Here is an 18,891-nt window from a genome sequence, read left to right as displayed (position 1 = left end):
CTTTGCTATATTCTTAGAATGATCAGAACATGGCAAAAGGTCTAGTGTGTTTTAGTCCATTTTACAGCTTGTCAAGATTCAAAGCAGAGGGCAAGGCCAAAACAAACAAATTCACAGATTTAAAAGCAAATCAGGGAGAGGAAAAATATCCTTGAACTTGCTATTTTACACTAAAATACTTGTCTCCAATTAGTTTTCAAATGTTGTTTTGACCTTAAGTTTTACATTGCTTTCTTACAGCCTTCTAATAAAAATCAATATATACTAAAATAAAGGTGAAGTTTTTGCATGTGGATTGTATAACTATAGAAATCCTTTCTATGAAAAGACATACAATTCAGGTGTCTTAAACATGGTTTTTACTCATTTAAAACCAAAAGTTTATGAAAAGGTAATGAGTAGGAAAGGAAAAGCAATAAGTTGTAGCAAAACAGGGATGAGTTTTTGAGCATTTTCCCACCACATGGGTGAGTCCTAGTGTTGACATCAGGGTATGGCCAATATTTGTGAGCTTCATTCTGCTGTAGACTAGCACTCTACCACTTGAGCCACAGCATCATTTTCCTGTTTATTCTGGGTAGCTTATTGGATGAAGAGTCTCATGGATTCCATTTCTGATATGGATTCAAATCCCAATCCCCAGATCTCAGTCTCTTCAAAAGCTAGAATCATGCTATCAGGGTGCTTTACATTGACATGTATCATTTAAAAGTCATTTAAGAAATAACTGATATTTTTTCTATAAGGACTTTTGCAATTATTTCTAAGGATAACAAAACTGATGCAATTTTAGAGGCTAATGCAGACGAAGCTAGAAGACTGAAAGCATATGGTAATTTTCTTGTTTCATCTTCTCCTGTGTGTTTTATAAGTGTATATTAGCATTAAGATGAACAAATTTTGAAAAAAAAGTGTCTGCCTTTATATTGCCAGTATATTAGAAATGCCCATGAACTTTTCTTTTTGGCCAGACCTGGGATTTGAGCATAGGGCCTGGTTGCTAAACTTTGTTTTCAAGGCTAGTTTTCAGCCACCTCTGTACTCCCAGTTTTTTGGTACTTTATGGGAGACCATGAGTCTCATGAACATCCCTGCCTGCTCTCTGTTTGAAGACTGGTTCTCAGATCTCAGCCTCCTAAGTTGGATTAGAAGTATGAACAAATTCCACCTTTCATAAACATTTTTTGTTAAGTAATTTGTGAGTTTTTAAGATCTTAGTGCTCATTCTCAAAGATAAAGACATGAATAGACTGAGTGAGATTGAGAGAAAGAGAGAGAAAACTTGTCCTGTTCACCTCCCTTTGGCACTATTGTGATTTGATCCTGGGACCTCTCGTTCCTAGTTAGGCATTCTTCCCTGTCAGTCAAATCTCATCTATACTTTAATTTTTTGTTGATTTGTCATGGGTCTTGAACTCTGGCGATAGGCACTGTCCCTGAGCTCCTCAGTTCAAGGTTAGTGCTCAACCACTTGAGCCACAGTGCCATTTCCAGTTTTCTGGTAGTTAATTGGAGATAAGGGTCTTATGGACATTCCCTTTCTGGTCTGGCATTGAACTGCAATCCTCAGATGTACTGACTAGATACTATTATAGGCATGAGGCACCACCCCCTAGCCAAACACTAGGATTTATGTTTTGTTTCTTAGATAAGCTCTTTTTTTTTTACTGCGCACTAGCCTCAGACTTATATCCTGCTCCTTATTGATTCACTTATATCTGAGACCAACAGCATGCACTAACACAGCCAGTAAATTAGCTGAACTGAGTTTGTGAACTTTTTCACGGGGTAGTTTTGAACCATGACTGTCCTGTTTTCCACATGAATATTAACATTATAGGTATCAATCACATGACTGACATCTGCATTTGTGCCTAACATCTGTATTTGTGCCTAATACTTGGCATACGAACTCCAGTTGTGTAAATATAGCAGGCTTGCTTGCTCACAACTGGTACTCTAATACTTAATTCAGGATTCCAGCCTCTGTTGTTTTGCTAGCTAATTGGAAATCTTATTAACTGAATTATTTTTGCCTTGGGAGGCTTAGAAGTTCCTGTATTTCTATTTTTTTCTGTTTAAGTTTTCTGTACCCTTTGTTAAGATTATCTGATCCATGGAAGGGAACAGGAGTCACAGAAACAGGAAAAAGAATGAACTAGTGCAACAATGATACTCACTAGACACTCTGTTGGAAATGAACTTTACAACTTGTGGGGAGAGTTAAGCAGGAGTTAATGAGGAAAGGGATAACAATGTTTTAAAAAAGTACTTATTACCTTACTTATGTAAATATAAACCCCTGTTCAACACCTTCACAATAAATATATTAAAAAAAGAAAAAAGAAAAAAAAAAGAAGTTCTACCTTTAAATCACCCAAGATTCCGAGTAGCTAGGAATACAAAACTGATCTTTTCCAAAGGGTACCTTACTTCTTTTTCCTCTGTGTGTGAGGGAGGTGTGGATGTAGGTAGGTGTGGGTACATGGGTATGCATGCCTATCCTAACACTTGATCTCAGGGCTTATTTGCTGCCTTCCAGTTAAATCTGAGAGCAGTAAATAGCCAAGCACCCAGAGCCTATAAACCCTTAAAGCAGAATCTCAGAAAGAGGAAAAAGCTCTCCTGGATTATAGAAACACCAGTGTCTCAATATATGTAGAAAATTGTCTGATGACATTCAGTATGTAATTATGATTACAAAAATGATAAATGAATTAGGTATTGGTGGAAATTAAATACTGCTATCAGAGACCCATTTGTATTAACCTAGAAGATAACATTATAAATACTGAAAAGGTAAGAAAGCTTTTCCATCTGTAAGCTGGAACATGCTGTTGATCATTCCCACTTTCATACCTATATTCAATATTGTTACAGAGGTCATATCCAAGTCATATCTAGATGAGATAAAGTAATTTCATCATGATAAAGAACCCAGATGTCAAGTTCTGGGAAGATGGCGGAGGAGAAGCTGGAGGCTAAACAAGCTCTCACATAGAAAGCAGTTTTAGAGTTCCAGTGAACAGTCCTAAGCCAGAGAATCACACCAAGTATGCCATCACAGGACAGAGAGGTAGGCCAGAGAGGGAAAATCCAGGCAAGGAGACAGCTCTGAGCTCTTGCCAGCAGCTACCGCTGCAGCAGCAGCAGTGGCGGTGGTGGCCGAATCCACCATACCTGAATCACAGAGAGTCCAGGACGAAGGAGCCAGATGCAGCGGGCAAGCAGATTCTACTCAACACTAGCAAGAACCAAGAAGAAGTGGACATCTTCATCCTGCAGTTCACAGACCAGAGACGACCCAGGAACCAAGACTCAGTGTGAGTAGAAGCCTGACGTCCTTACTCCTTCTCAGGGAGCAGAGGAGGGAAGGCCACCCCCCCCCCCCCCAGTAACGGAGATCTCCATCTTGGATACTGACAAAGCTCGGTGGAGCTGCTAGCTCCAACTCAGGCCTTGGAAGAAAACTAGAGTCATTTAGCAGGTCACAAGAGCCTAACTTGACCTGCCAGACTCAGCTCCACCCAGGGAAAAGTCACCCAGCTCAGGCGCCAGCCCTAGGAATGGCTTTCTTCACTGGGTAATCAGAGCCAGAGGCTGCCCCTCCCTATAGCAGCCTTGAAAATCAATTGAAATTCAGTAAACGGAAACCCTGAGAATGGCTCCAGGCTGGGCTCTGTGAGTTTCTCACAAACTAGCCCCCGGGAATAGCTACTGTTTGCTGAAAGGCCTCAACTCTACCCAGAACCTAGCCTCATAACAGCATCTCCAAACTTGAGGAAAAAGCCATCTCCCACTTTTGTGATACTCAAAGCAGATCTCCCGCCCATTGAACTAACCTGGAAGGAGGATCACAAAATCCTGGGTAAAGCAGAGCATTTTTCTGCCTGTTGGAACAAACTGACTTAAGAAACCAACCAAGCAACAGGACCACAAGCAGACTAGAGACTCCAAAAAGAGGCTGGTTACAGACACAAGGGAAATACAGGATTTTTCCCACCCTTCCGAAAAAAATCAAAGATCTTCTTCTTCTTCTTCTTCTTCTTCTTCTTCTTCTTCTTCTTCTTCTTCTTCTTCTTCTTCTTCTTCTTCTTCTTCTTCTTCCTTCTTCTTCTTCTTCTTCTTCTTCTTCTTCTTCTTCTTCTTCTTCTTCTTCCTTCTTTTCTTCTTTTGTTACCTTTCATAAATTTTTTTTTCTTTTCTAAAACTTTTTAAAATTTTTAATATTTCCGTTTTTTGAAAAAAAATTGTTTTCTAGTAACTTTTTTTCCCTCTTATAATTTTAGGGATACATGTGTGTGTGCATTTTTCTTTCTTTTTATTTCTTTTTTTAAAAAATTTTTTCTTTTTGTTTTTTGTTTAACTCTACTGAACTTCTGATCTTTTTTCTTCCTTTCTTATCCTTTTCACCTTATGTTCTCTTTCATTCTTCTTTAGGTGACTTAATTGTTGTTCTGCACATCCTCAGATAAACCCTTAGTTGACTATTAGACCCTATCCTCCATTTTATACACACTTAATCCACAAATTTATTACTCAATTCAAAACCTCTGAGACTTAAATTCCTTAATAGCAGTACTACCTCTTTATACCTATACAATATTTTCAGTATTTTTATTTTTAAGTTTTTCACATCTCCCTTATATCCCTCCCCTTCTCTCATTATATTCACGTTCTTCTCTGAATAGTTTGTTTATGAGGGTGCATAATCTTTTTAATTTTTACTTTTCTATTTTTTCTGGTCACTTTTTTTCCCTTTCTCTTTCTTCTTTTTTTCTCTCTCTTTGCATTCATCCTATCCAACCTATGTCCTGCTTTGAGATTAGGACTTAGTTAACTCTCCCTGTGCCGTCCCACATCACTCTATTCCTATTTTTTACCCATATCTCTCCCTAAGCCTAATAATTTCTGGTTTTCCAAATTCTCCTTTGCAGTTCGTAGCCCATTAATATATAGTTGTTTGATGTTGAATAGATGTATCTGTTGACTAGATTATATCTGCAGAATATTGACTGGGCAAATTCAGACTTTGGTTGATGCTTGCCTTAAGTTAGTGTTCTAGCACAAAACTGGTGTTATTTTCATCCCAAATGGGCAGAGTAGCTGGAAAAACACAAGAAAAATGGCAAGTCCGGGTATCTCAATGCCAACTCGTGATAATCAGGGGACAGAACAGATAATGAATAATCCAAAGGAGAGTTCCCCAATAGCTCTACAAACACTGCTGGCAAGCATGATAAGGGAAAAGATTGAAAACATACAAAGGAGTCTGTTTGAGCATGATAGGGAGAGAGAGGAGGCAATCCAAAGGTTTATACAGGAATATCATGAGCGTGAGAAAGCTACTCAAAAACTGATACAGGATTTGCACAAGCAGCTTGAGAATACTCAAAGAGAAAGGCAGGAATGGCGTGAACATGCTGAGAAAATTCAAAGAGAACCACAGGAATGGCATGAATGGGAGTTGGAGGAAACTAAGCAAAGAGTAATACAGGAATTGAGAGAGCAGGATGAGAATACACGAAGATCACTAAAGGCATTCATGGGATCCATTCACAAAGAGCTAAAGGAAGTCAGGGAGACCACAAAGGGAATGCTGAATCGAACCCAACAGAAGGAATGAGAGTCCAAGGAAACCATAACCAATCAACTAAGTGATTTGAGAATAAACACTGAACACCAAATTAAGGAAGTAAAGAAGTTCATACAAGATCTAAAACAAAGCTTCAACAAAGAATTTGAAACCATGAAAGCTGACCAATTAGAAGGAAAAGAAATAAAAAACAAAGCAGAAAGTCTTGACAGCAGGTTAGACCATGCAGAAGATCGAATATCGGGGATTGAAGACAGCCTAGATATTATAGAGAAAGAACATTCAACCATCAAAGACAAGTCCAAGAAATATGATAGATCTATCCAACACTTGGTAGACACCATCAGATGGCCTAATCTGAGTGTAATGGCTGTAGAGGAGCACCTAGAAACAGAAGTTAATGGTCTAGGAAATTTGTTTAACAGGATGCTAGCAGAGAACTTCCCAAACATGCACAAAGATAGGCCTATTCAGATACAAGAAGCTTTTGGAACTCCAAATAGACAAATCAGAATAGGACATCCCACCATCACACAGGATCAGACCAAGGAAAATATACTTAAAGCTGAGAAAGTGAAAAGATTAATAACTTATAAGGGGAATCCAATTAGGACCATCTTAGAGACAATCAAAGCAAGAAGAGCCTGGAATGATGTATGCCATGTCCTAAAAACAAACAACTATCAACCAAGAATACTCTACCAAGCTAAACTCTCCTTCATAACTGAAGGCCAAATAAAAACCTTCCATAGCAAAGAAAAATTGAAACAATACATCTCCACCAAACCAGCCCTAAAAAAGATTCTTAAAGATGTCCTACACATAGAAAACCAACAAGACCGCAGCAAAGGGCAAGAAACTGCACCCAAACTGAGAATCCAAGAACCATAGGAAGAACCCAGTTTTCACAGCCCCCAAGAAGGTAGATAACATGGCAGGAACTCCCAAATACCTCTCAGTCCTATCTATCAACATTAATGGACTTAACTCTCCAATTAAGCGACATAGACTTCTCTACTTGGAATAAAAAACAAGATCCTTCTATCTGCTGCCTTCAGGAGTCACATCTTGCCCATAAAAACAAACACATTTTCAATGTTAAAGGCTGGAGAAAAATCTACCAAGCAAACGGCCCCCATAAACAGGCGGGAGTTGCAATCCTAATATCAGATAAAATAGACTTCAAATTAAAAATTGTGAGAAGAGATAAAGAAGGTCACTACATACTAATTAAGGGATCTCTCCTTCAGGAGGATATTACAATTCTAAATATCTATTCGCCAATCAATGGAGCATCCAATTTTATCCAAGAAATACTACTTTCTCTCAAATCCCACATAGATCCAAAGACATTAATTGTTGGGGATTTTAACACACCACTCTCCCCACTAGATAGTACAACTCAGCAAAAACTCAACAGAGAAACTGCAGATCTAAACAACTACATAGATCAACTAGATTTAATAGACATCTACCGAATATATCACCCAGCATCATCAAAATACACGTTTTTCTCAGCAGCACATGGAACATTTTCTAAAATAGACCACATTTTAGGCCACAAAACAAACTTGTCCAAATTCAGAAACATTGAAGTTATACCACAAGGGAATAAAATTAGAACTCAACACTAAAACCCTCCAAAGAAAGTTCGGGAACACATGGAGGCTGAACAACACACTGCTGAATCACAAGTGGGTCATGGAAGAAATTAGAAAGGAAATTCAAATGTTCATGCTATTCAACAAAAATGAGCACACAAATTACTAGCTCCTCTGGGACACAGTAAAAGCAGTACTCAGAGGCAAGCTTATAGCTCTGAGCTCTTACATCAACAAAATGGAGAGATCTGAAACCAACAATTTAATGAGACATCTAAGCCTCCTTGAACAAGAACAGCAAGATAAACCCCAATCAAGTAGAAGGAAAGAAATAATTAAAATTAAATCAGAATTAAATGAATTAGAATCCAAAAAAACTATAGAAAGAATCAACAAAACAAAGAGTTGGTTACTCAAGAAAATTAACCACATTGACAGAGCCTTAGCAAATCTTATCAGAAAAAGAAGAGAACACACCCAAATAAATAAACTGAGAGATGAGAATGGAAACATCACCACGGAAACAACCAAGATTCAGAACATTATAAGGGAATACTTCTCAAAACTTTATGCTAATAAGTTTGAGAACTTGACAGAAAGGGACTTTTTCCTAGCAAATATTGACATGCCAAAACTAAACTAAGATAAGTTAAACCATCTTAACAGGCCCATATCAAGCACTGAAATAGAAACAGCAATAAGAGACCTCCCAGCTAAGAAAAGTCCAGGACCAAATGGTTTTACAGCAGAATTATCAAGGCCTTCAAAGCAGAGCTCACACCAATACTCCTCCAAGTCTTCAATGAAATTGAAAGAGAAAGTTCACTACCAAACACATTCTATGAAACTATCATAACTCTCATCCCAAATCCAGGCAGGGACTCAACAAAGAAAGATAACTATACACCCATTTCTTTGATGAACATTGATGCAAAACTTCTCAACAAAATTTTGGGTAATCGACTTCAACATTTCATCCAAAAAATCATACACCAAGATAAAACAGGATTCATTTCAGGGATGGGAAGGTGGTTCAATATATGCAAATAAATTAATATTATTCATCACATCAACGGGAGCAAGGATAAGAACCACATGGTTATCGCAATAGATGCAGAAAAATCATTCGACAAGATCCAACACCCCTTTATGATGAAGGTTTTGGAAAAATTAGGAATCCATGGAACATTCCTCAATACAATAAAGGCTGTATATGGCAAACCTACAGCCAGCTAAATTATACTCAATGGTGAAAAACTAAAGCCATTTCCTCTTAACTCAGGAACAAGATGAGGATGTCCACTCTCTCCACTTCTCTTCAATCTAGTATTAGAATGCCTAGGTACAGCAATAAGACAAGATGCAAACATAAAGGGGATCCAAATAGGGAAAGAAGAAATAAAACTCTCCCTCTTTGCAGATGACATGATCTTGTATTTAAAGAATCCCATAGACTCCACTCCCAAATTACTCAAGCTGATTCAAAACTTTGGCAAAGTAGCAGGGTATAAAATTAACCCCCCAAAATCAATGGCTTTTCTGTATGCCAACAATGAGAAAAGTGTGGCTGAAATTAGGAAAACAACTCCATTTGTAATAGCCCACAAAAAATAAAATACCTAGGAATTAACTTAACCAAAGAAGTGAAGGACCTCTATGATAAAAATTTAAAAACTTGAAAAAGGAAATCAAAACAGAACTTAGAAAGCTGCAAAACTCCCATGCTCCTGGATTGGGAAGATTAACATCGTGAAAATGGCAATACTTCCCAAGGCTATCTACAAATTCAATGTGGTACCTATCAAAATTCCACCCTCATTCTTCAAGGAAATAGAAAAGGCAATCCAAAAATTCATATGGAACAATAAAAGACCCCAAATAGCAAAAATGCTCCTCAATGGAAATAACACTGCTGGAAGAATATCAATATCAATTTCAAACTCTACTCTAAAGCCATAGTGATGAAAACAGCTAGGTACTGGCACAAGAACAGACCTCAAGACCAATGGAATAGAATTGAAAACCCAGAAATGAACCTACAGACCTATAGCCATCTAATCTTCGATAAGGCAGCTAAAACAATAGAATGGAAGAAAGAGCCTCTTCAGTAAATGGTGCTGGCAAAATTGGTTAACTACATGTAGAAAACTAAAGCTAGATCCTTATATATCACCCTGCACCAGATTCAACTCCAAATGGATCAAAGACCTTGGAGTCAAAGCAGACATTCTGAAAACCTTACAGGATGGAATAGGAGAACCCTAGGTCTCCTTGGCGCAGACCAAAATTTTTTTAATAGAGACCTGGAAACACAACAAATCAAAGAAAGGTTGGGCAAATGGGATTGAATAAAGTTTCAGAGTTTCTGCATGGAAAAGGACATAGCTAGCAAGATCAATAGAAAGCCCATGGATTGGGAGAAGATCTTCACTGGCCATAGAATGGACAAGGGTCTCATATCTAAAATATACTTGGAACTCAAAAAATTAAATCCAACAACAACAAATCCTCAAAGAAACAACTGCCCAATAACTAAGTGGGCTAAAAACTTAAAGAGAAACTTCTTTGAAGAAGAAAGAAGGATGGCCAATAGACACATGAAGAAATGCTCAACCTCCCTAGCCATAAAAGAATTGCAAATCAAAACAACATTGTGATACCACCTCACCCCAGTTAGAATGGCAAAAATCAAGATCTCTAACAACAACAGATGCTGGAGGGGATGTGGACAGATGGGAACCTTACTTCATTGTTGTTGGGAGTGTAAACTTGTTCAACCACTTTGTAAAGCAATATGGAGGTTCCTGAAAAGACGTCACATAGAGCTCCCCTATGACCCAGCAATCCCACGTTTGGGCCTTAACCAAATGTTTACAAACAAGACCATCTTAAAGCTACTAGCACAGCTATGTTTATTGCAGCATTATTTACCATAGCTAAGATATGGAACCAACCCAGATGCCCCTCAGTAGATGAATGGATCAAGAAAATGTGGTATATATACACAATGGAATTCTATGCCTCCATCAGAAAGAATGACATTGCCCCATTTGTTAGGAAATGGAAAAACTTGGAAAAAAATTATATTAAGTGAAGTAAGCTAAGCCCAAAAAACATAGGTCCCATGGTTTCTCTTATTTGCTATATGTAATATATTTATGAGTCAAGTAGAAAAGGTCAGATAATGTGATGCTAGGAAAATGAACCCTTAGATATGTATATAAATGTTTTATTTTCTTTCATGCATTTGTTTCTAACACATTTATAAGATTATTTCTTTGTTGCCTTGTATGTCCCTCCCCCACAGTATAACCCCTGCTTTCACTATATTTGATGTCTTTATAATTTGTGGAGGAGATGGGGAAAAACAAGTCATTAAAGGATACAGGTGGACCCCTTGAACAATGAGAAGTACAAGTTGTCATGTCGAAACCGAACTTTACAACTTTGGTTGAGGGGTAGGCATTGGGGGGGGGAGGGGAAGGCTGGGAAGAGTAAACAAAGGAGGAGGCTGCAATGCTTGATAAGAAATGTACTCATTATCTTGCCCATGTAATTGTAACCCCTCTGTACACTATGTTCACAAAATATAAAAATAAAAAAATAAAAAAAAATTCAGATGTCAAGTTTCTCAATGTCTGCAGATTATTTGATATTCTATCTGCAACTACTGGAATAGTTTCCTGAACAATTTTAAAACAGCAAACAAAAATACAATAAATCTGCAAGATGCCATTCCACATAAATAACTTATAATTGTCTGCAAAAACAACCAGAAGAGGTCATATTAGGTATAAAACCTCCTTGCCTGGTCAGAGGGAAACAAACCTTATCATGGTTGATGACTATACAGCCATCTCATTGACAAATGAGATGTATACACCAGGACTCTACAATGGTCCTTCTTGCTCCAGCTAGAATTGTGGTGAGACAGCTCTTTGAACAACTCAGATATGTAGTGTTATGCCTTTATTCAAACCTTCTGCTTTTATCCCCAGATCCAGTAAGCATTATTGGTATGAGGCATTTTATATCCTGGAAGAAATCAAAGGTCTAAATTCTCTGCACTGGCCTACATAGAACCTATTGTCTTCCTTCATGAAAACACTTCTTCCCAATCAGCTGATAATGCTGATTTGATAGTGGTCAATGATTGCTTCCTCTTTAAATTGGGTTTGGCATAAAAGAACAGAAAATTACACTCCTGGACTGGCCATTTTACAAAGACATTGATCATCTTTCCTAACTAATTTCTTCCCAAACTTCCTAATTTCTTACCCTAGTTTCTAACTGAATTTGTAGGAAAGGAAGTCTTCATCTTAGTGAGTGATTATGGTCTGGCTTAGGGAAGATGCCAACAGATGCTAAGAGGAGATAAGAGTAGCGGGGACAGTAAACCAACCTTGTGGGGTAAGGTCTAAATAGAATGGTCCTGATGGGTCTTGATTTTGAGATATGGTTTGCCAACATTGATGTTCTCACCAAGGAGACTTGAGAAAGACATTTTTCTTCTCAGCTATACCATACAGATTTTTAACTTTTAACTGAATGCCAAGTGAACATCACCATGGGCAGCACCAACTTTGCCACTCCAGGCTGCTTCTGTTAGAATACTTCTAGGACTGTGCCTGATGACTTGAGTTTGCATAACACATTATGGGTTTTTTTCATGCTTCTGAGACTCATCCTTCAAACTTATTGCATGTTTATTCTGAAGAATCTATGTCCTTTGTCCCATTACTCCCCTTTAAAGTACCCAATCCCCAGTGTTTATTTTGTTGAATTTTATCTTTACCTTTCTAAGGAATTTGAATCTAATGTATTTTATTTAATACACTTGTATTCACTTGCATACCACCCAATGTATTTACTTACAAATTCATGAGCTAATTTTAACTTGCATATAAGGGACAACATGTAACATTTGCCTCTCTGAATCTGACTATAATTTAACTAATAATATATTTTTCCAGGTATTTTTTCCATTCCTTTACAAATGATATAATATGATCCTTTCTAATAGATGAGTAAAATTCCATTGAAAATGTACACTCTTATTCAAAGGAAACAAAACTTCAAGGTGAATTTTCTGTATACCACATTTGATGCCACTTGAGTGAATGATAGATATCATATAATGAATTAGTATTTCTTGTGAGAATAACATAAGTGCTATTTATATGTACTATACAGCTTTTGGCAATAAATGTGTATAATTCATTGCATAACCTTGAATAATTTAACAATTTTGTTATCCGAATCCTTGCAATATATTAGGAAGGGCCATACAATTAATACTTCTCCCTAGAAACTTAATGACACACACACACACAAAACTATTTCTGGCCTATTAGAGGAGGTGGTAAATCAGGTATAGTGTAATTTGCTCCTTTGCTTACAAAGGTTTTCCCATCTCAAGCCTTTTGTCATCTTGTTCAAATGTGAATTTCCTGGATTGGCCTATGAGAGAATAATGGAATATAGTTATGTTAGAAGAATGTCACTTTATTATGGAGCATGCCTTCTAAGGGGGGTGAGAGTGGAGTAGGAGATCAAATAATTGAGATAGAGATATTTACTTGGAGTAATATATAGGAGGGAAGAGAATCTAAATTTCTAAAACAGAGAAAATCAGAGCTGGAGACATTTTTCAGTTCTGGAAGAGGGCTTGCCTAACTAGCTGATTGCTAAAGGGATGAGAGAGTCCCCATGTCTGGAGATTTATCTACAGGACTCATTCCATCATGTCAAGAGGAAATCTCTTTTAGGGTAGATCCTCAATGGATAGGGCCCATGGCAATGGACCTGATTCAAACAGATTCTACATAGATGAAGAAAAAACAACCCATTTTATATGTCATATCATAGAGTGACTCAAAGCAGGCATAGCCCATTCACTTCAAAGGCAGACATGAATTCATAGACACCAGCTTCTGCTGTAACTTGTGTGTGTTAGTGCATTAGAGACATCAGAATTACAATGTTCTGATCCACCAAAGGATCTCTGTGTGAATGGAAGTATGTTCCTCTAGTAAGAGCAATGGTTTGAAATGGCAGAATTGAGGCTCATAAATCTTGGAAGAGGAACAACAGGAATTCCAATCCCTGTTTAATGAGTGGCTGCTTCTCTCTCCTCTCTCCCTGCACCTTCTACTGATAGTGAACAAACATCATCTCCTGATGTGTGGTGGCACTTGAGAAGGTCACACTGGCTACCATTCCTGAAGTTTATAGATCTTACAGTCACCCAAGATTAACCCATGTGTCCATAGTGACTCCACCCCAGTCATCCCATTTATGACTTGAGTAGGTCAGGTTAGGCTCTAGCAGGCAGGAGCCAAGTATCCTAATACAATCGGACACCCTTCACAAGTCCCTTTACCCTTCTACAGGCCCACATGAACAGGGAAGCACACTCTCAAAGCATCTAGTTATGAGCATGTCACTCTCTGTGTCTGGGAAGCTGCAAAGTCTGCATGGACCTGTTCTCTTGCAACTGCTGCCATCACTGGTGATTGGGCAAGGGGTCTCCTGGGGCTCTGCTCCACACTACCTGCTGCATGATATATGTTGTAGCCCCTTAAGAATTGGGGGGGGTGGGTGGGAAGGTGGCTCAGTGGTAGAGCGCTTGCCTCGCATGCATGAGGCCCTGGGTTCAATTCCTCAGCACCACATTAGCAAAAAAGAAAAAAGCCAGAAGTGGCGCTGTGGCTCAAGTGGTAGAGCACTAGCCTTGAGCTGAAGAGCTGAGGGACAGCACCCAGGCCCAGAGTTCAGGCCCCCAAGACAGGACCATCCCCCCCAAAAAAAAGAAGTGAAAAAAAAGAAGTGTGGGACCATCCAGGTGCTGGTGGCTCCCCTCTGTAATCCTAGCTACTAGAGGCTGAGATCTGAGGATTGCAGTTCAAAGACAACCTGGACAGGAAGGGCTGTTAGAGTCTTAGCTCCCACTAATCACCAGAAAACTGAAAGTGGCGCTTTGGCCCAAGTGTTAGAGCACTTGACTTGAGCTGAATAGCTGAGGAACAGCATCCAAGCCCAGAGTTCAAGACCCACAATTACAAAAAAATGAAAAGGAATGCTGGGCTTCCTGAGAAGGAAGCAGTGTGCTCCCAGGGGATATGAGGAGCTCTGTGTGCCTGCAGGGCTAGAGGCTCGGGTTCTTTGGGAAGGACGAGGACCTGGGTAGCTTGAATATGCATCTCACACCTTCAGGTTCCTATACTCTAATTTATCACTTATAAATCAAGACTTGGACCTAAATGGGAATTGCCAAAACCAGGAAACTGAAACTTCAGATAACAGTGGTGAAAATGCTGGGCAGATTCTATTGAAGCAAGATTATTTTCCAGAGATAGAGCAGATTGAATTTTAATTTCCGGTTTGTGCACATGGTTCCACAAGAGATAACTCCATTGTCTATCTTCCTTCCATCTTCCTAAATCTTGGCTCTCCCAAAGATCTTTCCACTAATGTCTATGCATAATTTTGGTTGTGGTAAATGATGCCTTGAAAGGATTCTTATCTAGCCCTTAGCATGATATTAAGGAAGGGGTGATAGGAAACAGTCCTTTTTTGTGGGGCTGAACACTGGGCCTGGAACTGTCCCTCAGCTCTTCAGCTCAAGCTAGTGCTCTGCCACTTGAGCCAAGCACCACTTCTGGGTTTCTGGTGGCTTATTGGAGAGAAGAGTTTCACAGACTTTCCTGCCTGGGCTAGCTTTGAACCATGATCCTCAGATCTCAGCTTCTTGAGTAGGTAGGATTACAAGCATGAGCCACTGGTACCTAGTTGGAAACCATTATTACCTCAAGAAACAGGAAACTAAAGAGATCTAAAGTCCAAAAGGAGTTAGCATATCTTAGCCAGTGTCCTGAAAACTCAAGCAACTTTAAATTGTGCAGTGATGGTGACTATGTAGTTTTGGTGTGTGTTAGGCTACTTCTGGACTGCAATAAGATGGAGCATCCAAGGGTATCTAAATTTGGTAAATATGTTCTTCAAAAGAACTACTACATGTAGGATTTGAGTAAGGACATAAATAAGCCAATGCTGTGTGTGTGTTGTTAATGAATCTTCCTAAATGTCAATATAGGCTCTGCCTGTAGCATTCAAAGGGAGGGAGAAGAAATGTCATGCTGAGGTACAGCTTTGGAATACATTTTATCCTCAGCGGACAAGATAGAGGAGAGTGAAGACAGAAAAGAATTCAGCTAATTTGTAGGCCTGTTATTGTTGAAGGGCAATTGAGGGTAGCCCAGGGATTCCACCAAATCATCATGGACTTAAAATAGTCTTTATTGAAAGACTTACATGAAGTTATTCCAATTGACTACAACCTTTGCATTCTGGAAGAATTAAGGGAAATGAAAGCAATACATACTACTTTCATATCAAACCACGTAGGTTCTCCTAGATGAAATCACTGTCACCCCATGATACTGCTTTTCTCTCAATCAGGATTCCTAGCAACTCTTTCAAGAAATGAACATGTAAAGGGACAGAGGAAATGGAGAAAAGAATTCAGAGGCCTGTGGAAAGGGAGTATTCTCTTTCAAAGAGAAGGAAGGTAAAATTGAAAAGTGAAAATTAAATTGTGGTTAAAAAAACACCTTTTGAATAGGAAGGCCTTTGCATTTTCCATACTGTAAACAGGCAGGAGTATTAGGATGACAAGGATGTAGAGATAGTAAATTATAGAACAGTCAATTCACCTACACGTTCTCTGTCCAGATGTGCACAGTTACAGACATTTTTGGTCTACCCTCTATTGTTATACAGTATATGGTTTCCCAGAACCTTCTGCTTGGGATAGGCACCCAAAAGTAAATGGAGTCCCAGTGTGATTCCCTTCCTTTTCCACCTGAATTCCCAACAAGTATGTCTTCTCCTAAGGGAAATATCTAGATCTCTTGCATTTTCTAGAATTTTTAGTACCTCATTGTGCAGATGGCTAATGGATAGGGTACAACAAAAGCTTTCAGAGCATGTATGACAAGTTCCAATAGGACATGACTATTACCATGGTGGTCTTTCTTGACTCCGTGGAAGAACTGTGACTGGACAGGGCAGTTAGAATCTGCTTCAAATGGCAAAGAGAAGTTTCCATGTCTGACCCAGAATTTCTGCATCACTCCAAGGCTTGTTAGGTCCAACATAAACCTCCATGCCACCAAGAGAAAGAAGCCAACATCCCTTGAGCTCAGAGTTCTCAAAGAATAATTCTGCTTTCTCAACAACAAATGGGTTGGCTGCAATCACTCATGAATTCTTTTATTAGCGACATCCTGCTCAATTATGGTTTGTGCTCAATTACTATGTGTGTCATTGCCCACATGCACACATACCTCCCTCTATCCCAGAATGTTTCTTCAGCCACTTCATCCTACATTCAGGAGTCCTTTCAAACTGTGTTGTTATAGTACCTATCTTCTCTATGCTAATGAGACTTATGTTCCACTTGAGGCATCACATCAATGTGTGACCTTTGGGCAGTGTGGCATGGGACATGTCAGAAGTAGATTTGCCCACCATTAGGTTACTAGTGAATGTACTGCTGAGAGATGAACAGATTAGGAAAAAGCTAGGAAAATGTCATCCTTGGCCTTACCTCTTGCAAGTGATAAGGTGCCTAGGAAAGTGGAGATGTGAAAATACTTGGAGTGAAGCAGCAGACATGGGTCCATGTGGCACATAAAATCCTTAGCCCTTGTCAGAGAATGCACCTTAATGATAATAATGAACTCATAATAGCTAAACATGTGTTTATGTGCTACAAAACTACACCATTTCTTGAACCCTTCCCTTTTTACACTATCAGTGCTCCTAGACCATCGAGTTAGGAGGAACTGCTCAATTCATGAGCATTTGGACTCAATTACTCATAACTGCATTATGGCCCTGGTGTCAGGGTCAGGGTATTTCCCCATGCCTAAAACACATGTCATGACAATTTCTTTTTCTTCTGGCATGTTTGAGACTGTCTATATTGATGCCATTGTCCATAATATAGATCATGTGTCTAGGGTAACCAACCGCTGACTATAATTAACCTGAAATCATTTGCCTTGATTTTACTGCACCTTCTTTTCTGTAGTCCAGTATAATTGATGACCTGCATCCAGCCCATTTCACAAGTGATAGAGACAAAACTCAAAACACTCTGGAGATTGTCACTGTCACTCATATAAGATATCTTCTCTGTGATCTGATGCTAGTGAGCCATCTTACCTATGCCTGAGAACAACATAGATTAGCACTCCACTGTGATGATACTTACAATGGAGTGTTGGAGGGTAACAGAAGGTAATCCCTCACAGGAGAACATGTGAACATATGGGGACTCTTTACTGGCCTACTCCAGGTCACACTGACTACCAAACCAGAGAGAATATCTCACTCTCTCCAGTGATGGCTCTGAGACTTTCCCATTGAGGAGTCCCCAATCTCCCCACTCCTCCAGAGGCTTCACTACTCTTCTCTCCAAGAAATCTTGCATGGCTGACCATGATTAAAGGACACAGCTTTGGTCCAAAATCCAGGGATAGACTTTATGTGATCAAGGAGCAACCTATGACTCTGTTGCCTTTCACTTCAGGCATATCTGTGCTTGGCTAGCTTGACTGTTCAGCTATTTCAGCTAGGCGTGGAGGACCAGCACCTTCTCAACTGGAAAGTGGAGATAAAGCCCTATGGGGGACCCTAGAGGCCCTTTGGGAGCTAATGATTCAGTGCAGGAAGAATGAGTAAATGATGTATATGTGTAAAGCATTATTGCAAGAGGAAAACAGCTGCTTTGTGTATTTGCCTTATCTTACATTTTCATAAAGACATAAGATTCTGGTTGATATTACATAGTGATCTTGTCAAAAGAGAGTATGTTTGCTTACTGTTTTCTTATATTGTTAGCTGCTCTTTGGAACATGTCCTTTGATTGAAACTAAACTATCCCAAACTACCATATACTCTTGGGCCTAGTAACAGCAAAGGGCAGAGGCATTTGGGCATTTTTATCATATCTGTTGATTAAAATATCCTGGCTGTCATGGAAATGAATATATGTCTATGTCTATCTCTATATAAGAATATATGTATATATACATATCTACAGTCATTATGATTATAATTGCCTGATTAACCCTTTTTCCACCATCACATGTGTCTGTAGCATGGGGCTGGCAAGCAGTAGCCTAGGAAGCCAAGAAAGTCCAATGACAGATTTTTGAATTATGGTGTCCAGAGTAACTAATCATTGCTAGATATAAGACAGCAGCACCTACTAGTTATACATGCTGACATGACTAGCCTCAGTGAAGAATTACTTCTGCAGTGGGAAAATTGCCTTCCTATTAACAAAATATTTCTTTAAGAACATTGTGACAATGTTTAAAGACTGCAAAATGCAATATAATGTTAAGAAAAGGCAGCAAATTGGTCTGCTCCAGCAACCCAGGGTGAGGTCTTTCATTTTTGAACAGAAGAACTTTAGAAGTGGAAGTAGGGAGAGTGTGGACAGGCACTTAAACCACACCAAAGGCAAGGAGAACTTGTTCTTTTATCATTAACATGACACAATGATTAGTAGGAATTGCACCCATATAACCTGGTGTGCAATTTCAAAAGTAATGATTGAAAAGGAGGATGCCTACAATTTTCCTCCTCTGTCTCCATCAGCAATAGTGACAGAAGAGGAGA

This window comes from Dipodomys merriami, unplaced genomic scaffold (assembly GCF_024711535.1).
Source record: "Dipodomys merriami isolate MVZ:Mamm:240054 unplaced genomic scaffold, mDipMer1.0.p SCAF_123, whole genome shotgun sequence".
NCBI lineage: Eukaryota > Metazoa > Chordata > Mammalia > Rodentia > Heteromyidae > Dipodomys > Dipodomys merriami.
The sequence above is the reverse complement of the archived record's forward strand: the minus strand, read 5'-3'. Positions refer to the sequence as shown.